We start from the raw sequence: 5193 nt of genomic DNA, 5'->3' as shown, positions 1-5193 counted from the left end.
GACACCGAGCCCCAAGCCCCGAGGCCATACCACCCCCCAGCAGAGCCCCGACAGAGCCAGGGCACCCAGGCCCCGCCAGGCAGCAACCAGGGCGGACCGACGTGCACCCCACCACCCAGCCCAGACACAGAGAGCCATCAATGTACCGGCGGCAAGGGGGTCCCCCGCCAAAGGGGGGCACGGCCGGGGGGGAGTGGGCCCCACACCAAACATGGGGCCCAAATTGATCCAAGAGAGGGGGGACCACCAAAAACCCAACCTGAGTAACCAACAGGCACACACAGATATGCACCATCTACCTGACAGCGACCACAGGCCGGCCCCAGCCCAAGGGGCAGAGCAGCAGGGAGCCGCAGCTGAGGAGGGCCGGCTCTCACATCAAGAGCTCCGCACCATAGGCCCGGAGACGCCCCAGCACGCCACCCATGCACCCCCCCCCCACACACACAGCACCACCACCGCAAATGCCACACAGGAAGACCAGCCAGTGCCCGGATGAGGCGAAGCCACGCCCCCAACCGCCACCCTACACCACCAATGACCACACGTACACTACCATAGCTGACCCCCCGCCGAAAGCCGGCAGCCACCCCGGTCAAAGTGCCGGCCATCGCAACCAGGAACCTAGATTAAAAGAATCGGAACAGCCCAGGAGGAACCGAAGCACCGGCCCCATCACTGACCGCCCCCAAGGCCCAAAGCCCACCCACAGCCCAGACCCCAACAATGCGCCCCCCCCCCTCCATCCCCGACCCCTAGTGTCACACGGAGAAAGGAGGTGTTTGTGAAAGGGGGAAAAAAATAAACAAATAAATAAATAAATCTATATATGCATAAATAAATTATGAACAGACCCACTTCCTCTTCCTCCCACTCGAATATGGTGGATGTTGTTATACAGTACGTTTAAAATGGGGGGATGAGGTGGCGACTGGCACAGACCCACCTCTTGCCCAGAGAGCAGGCGGCGCCCGTTCACCCCTCATCTCCGCCCAGAACCCTAAATGTCTACATGCTACATATGAGAGTGGGCACAGGTCCGGGGAGGTGGAAATGGTAGTACATCCCACCACCTAAGTGCGATCATGTGCCCACTCCAGATCCTATATATGCATGTGTCGTGAGAGTGTTAAGTGAGTGTCTAGGTTGTATATTAAAATTAGGGCCCAGGACCCCACCAGCCACGGAGATGGATGATTCTCCCCGTAGCTCAGTAGTGCACCTGAACCCCAAAACCCTGTTTGAGTGGTGGTGTGGTGGAGTGGGCGGAGGAGGACGTCGGGATGGGGAGGTGAACTGAGGTGGCAATGCCCCCCCAGGGGACCAGCTCCCCCACTGACCCCAATAGGCACCCCCACTCTCCGAGATCCACCAGGGGACAGAGGCTCTAACAGAGATACCTAGGAGGAGGTGGCAGCCGCACCACCAGGGATCAAGGCCACGGACCGGCACATAGCCCCCGAGGACCAACCAGAACCAGGGCCAGCAACCCAGCCCCATCCCGAAACCGTCCAGACGCCCCAACCCGATTCCCAGCCCAACACCCAGCCCCCCAACCAGCGAGGCCACCAAACCCCACTTCTTCATATATATGTTCCAAATATTAAATTCCTTTACACCTCCAACCTGGGAAGTTTATCATATTATTCTGTTGTAGGATGTCAGGGTCATTCCAGATGGGTGTATGTCTGCATGGAATTAGTGAGGACTCTGTCATTTTAAGAAACTTCCACCAAGCTGTCAGAGAGGAGCTGATATTGATGCTTTTAAAGCATTCCTGTCGTTTTATGTTTGAGCTAATGAATGGAAGGTCTGAGATCATTATATTATTGCAAAGTGTCTGTTCTACGTCTAGCCAGGGTTCATCAAGGGGTGTGTGTCTTATCCATTTTGAGATGTATTCCAGCCTGTTGGCTAGAAAATAATAATAAAAGTTGGGTAATTCTAGTCCTCCTTTATCTTTGGATTTCTGTAGTGTTTTTAATCTAATACAAGGGCGTTTATCTTTCAACAGAAATTTAGAAATAGAGGGGTCCAGGGATCTAAACCAGTCAGATGATGGTTTATTTGGGATCATTGAGAATAAATAATTTATTCTAGGCAAAACCATCATTTTTATTGATGCGATCCTTCCCATGAGAGATATGGGTAAAGATTTCCATCTAGCCAGATCATCCTCAATTTTCTTTAAAAGTGGGGTGTGGTTTAGTTTTGTTAAATCTGCTAATTTAGGCGAAACTTTGATACCCAAATATGTAATATTCCCCGATTGCAGTTGTGTAGTAAGTGAATTGTTGAAAGAGCAATTAATTGGTAGAACTGTGGATTTTAGCCAGTTTATAGAGTAATCTGACACTTTTGAGAAGGAGTTTATCAGTCCAATAACCTGAGAGATGGAGGTTTGTGAATGCCGGAGGAAGAGCAGCACATCATCAGCATATAGACTGATTTTGTGCTCTATGTTCTTGCATTTTATGCCTTTAATATCTGTAGTTTGCCTGATTGCTGCGGCTAGCGGTTCGATGAAAATAGCAAACAGTGAGGGGGAGAGTGGACATCCCTGCCTGGTTTCCCTTTGCAGAGCAAAACTAGCAGATATTTGATTGTTTGTCCTAATGCATGCTGATGGGGAAGTGTATAATATTTTTAAAGTTTATGAAATAATTTCCAAAACCAAATTTATGTAAGGCTGCAAATAAAAATTTCCAGTTAACTCTATCGAAGGCTTTTTCTGCATCTAGAGAGAATATTGCAGTTTCAATATTTTTACTGTAAGAATAATCTATTAAATTAAATAATCTGCGTGAATTTGTGGATGAATGTCTCCCTTTTATAAAACTAGTTTGGTCTGGATGTATTATTAGAGGAGTTACCTTTTCTAATCTTTTTGAGAGGGCTTTACAAATTATTTTAAGATCAACGTTGATAAGAGATATTGGACGATAACTGGTAGGTAATACAGGATCTTTGCCTGGTTTTAACAGGAGACTAATGTTGGCAGAATTTATATTTTTTGGAAGACTGTTACTTTTCTCAGTTTCTTGTAGCATTTTGTGAAATAGTGGTGCCAGGATATTCCAGAATTCTTTATAGAATTGTAGTGAGTCACGTGGGTACGTGTCACTTGTTGTATGACAAATATATGTGTATATATTTATGCATACTTTTCACGAGTTCTTCATTTTTCTGACTGTGTAATGCCGTGCATTGAATTTAACAGAAATGCGAACGAGAGACGTCATTACCTTTGACCCATCAAATGAATGGAGTCATTTATTTTCAGAATCAAAGTTTAACATCAAACATTTACATTAATTTGGCAAAATATGAAAATAATAACAGACAGTTTCACAAATAATGAACTTCAAATCACTCGGCGGTGATTTGAGGACTTTGCTTCAGATATTTCTAAAAATATCTGTACTGATTTATGAGAGAGAGGTGAGTTTAAGAGGAAATTGAGATTTATCTTACAGAGGAATATGTGAGGGAATTTAATCTGTTTAACCAGAAATTGCACGCTCCGTCAGATCTCAGCTTTGCCCACGGTACACTTGGTCGAAGAAGAAGTTTTACCTTGTTGACGATCGATCACCTCAGTAAGAATCCTTTTCAACTGATATCAGCGTCTCCGTTGAGAACTGCTAAAATCCTTAGAGAGTCGTGCGTGGTTAGCTCAAACAGAAATTATAATTCCAAACGTCTCTGGATTCTCGAATTCTCTTCAGAACTCCTTGAGCACTACATGAGAACTTTTCCATTCTCCATTCCAACTCTCTCTTACTCTCTCTAGACTGATAGAACCGGGAAGTTGTCACATTTTAAATGAGTTTACTTCCGAGTTTACTTCAGAGCTTTCTGATTCGTGGATAGACCAGAAAGAGGAGTGATTTTGTGACGTAAGATGTTATCTAAGCCAAGGTCAGAGGATGAGATTGTTTTAACAACTGACAGAGAGATTATTGCAGGAGAGCAGACTTCGTGGAGTCAACTCTTGGTAATCTTCTGAAAAAGTTTAAACATGACATCTTTCTCGGTAAACATTTTAGTTGACCGAAAACCAACCTTTCACATACTTACGACTTGACTCATTTCAGACAGAAAATCAAGAAATGCATATTCAGGTGATTTCTTCTCTGAATGAGGAATAAAAATCATTACTTACTGTTTATGTAAAATAAAAATGAGTAGTTCTTTTCAACCTGTAAAGCATTGAGTGAACTAACACAATTTGATTATCAAAACATTTGTAAGACAGTAATGATTATAAAGAATTGTCTTTTCTGCTTGATTAATTCAAGAAAGAAAGTCATCAGATGGCCCAGACTTATTCAGATCAATGAAAATAACAGTCTCTGTCCATCTGGTAGATTTGAGGTCAGATAAGGGTCAGACCAGGTTCACTACAGTCCCCCCTTTGGAAATCATCACCTGTCCATGGGGATGAATTCCAACCGTGAACTTAGACCTTCAAATGTCCTTGAGCTTGATGTAATCCAGCAAGGAAGACCAAAGTCAGAAGTAATCCTTCAGGGAAGACCAAAGTCAGAAGTAATCCAGCAAGGAAACAAAGTCAAGGTAATTCCACAATGTTCTTGGTATTCCATTGTGTTGATTATAATCCCATATCGTCTCGATAATTCCATTGTAGCAATGCTTTAACCCCTTGGAAACAGAGTCTGTAATCCATTGGAAAAAGTCATATAATCCACAACGGTAAATCCACAGCGATTGGAAGTGTTGATTAATCAGCATACAGAGGGGTACCCTTGGATTGAACTGAAGAAGCGGCCACTGGATGAAGAGTTGAGACCAACGTCAGGATTGCAGGTCGCCTCCAGCGAAGGTTGTCTCCAGCGACGTCCAGCCTGTGCCGTTCTGGTTCAATGTGTCATGCAATTATGTGGTTTAAGGTGGGCTTATGAAGGGGATTTTACATAAGGCCTTAAACTATATGCATCTGGTGTGTAAGCTATTATGGTTGGGAACAGCTACAACTACCAGTTAAGGGGTGGGGCATGCTGAAAAGGGGTACTACAGGGGTTTATGCCTATAGAAAAGGGTTCCAAACTATTTTTCCATTTCTAACTTGGTTTAAGTTAGCTTTACATGGTAAAATATAGTTTGGTGTAATTGTCTGTTGTCTTTTAGACGAACGACTTGAGATTGGGTGTTTGGTTTTCCCATAAATGT

The sequence above is a fragment of the Nematolebias whitei genome, chromosome 5 (genome assembly GCF_014905685.2).
Source record: "Nematolebias whitei isolate Nwh7 chromosome 5, NemWhi1, whole genome shotgun sequence".
In the NCBI taxonomy this organism is placed as follows: Eukaryota; Metazoa; Chordata; class Actinopteri; order Cyprinodontiformes; family Rivulidae; genus Nematolebias; species Nematolebias whitei.
The sequence above is the reverse complement of the archived record's forward strand: the minus strand, read 5'-3'. Positions refer to the sequence as shown.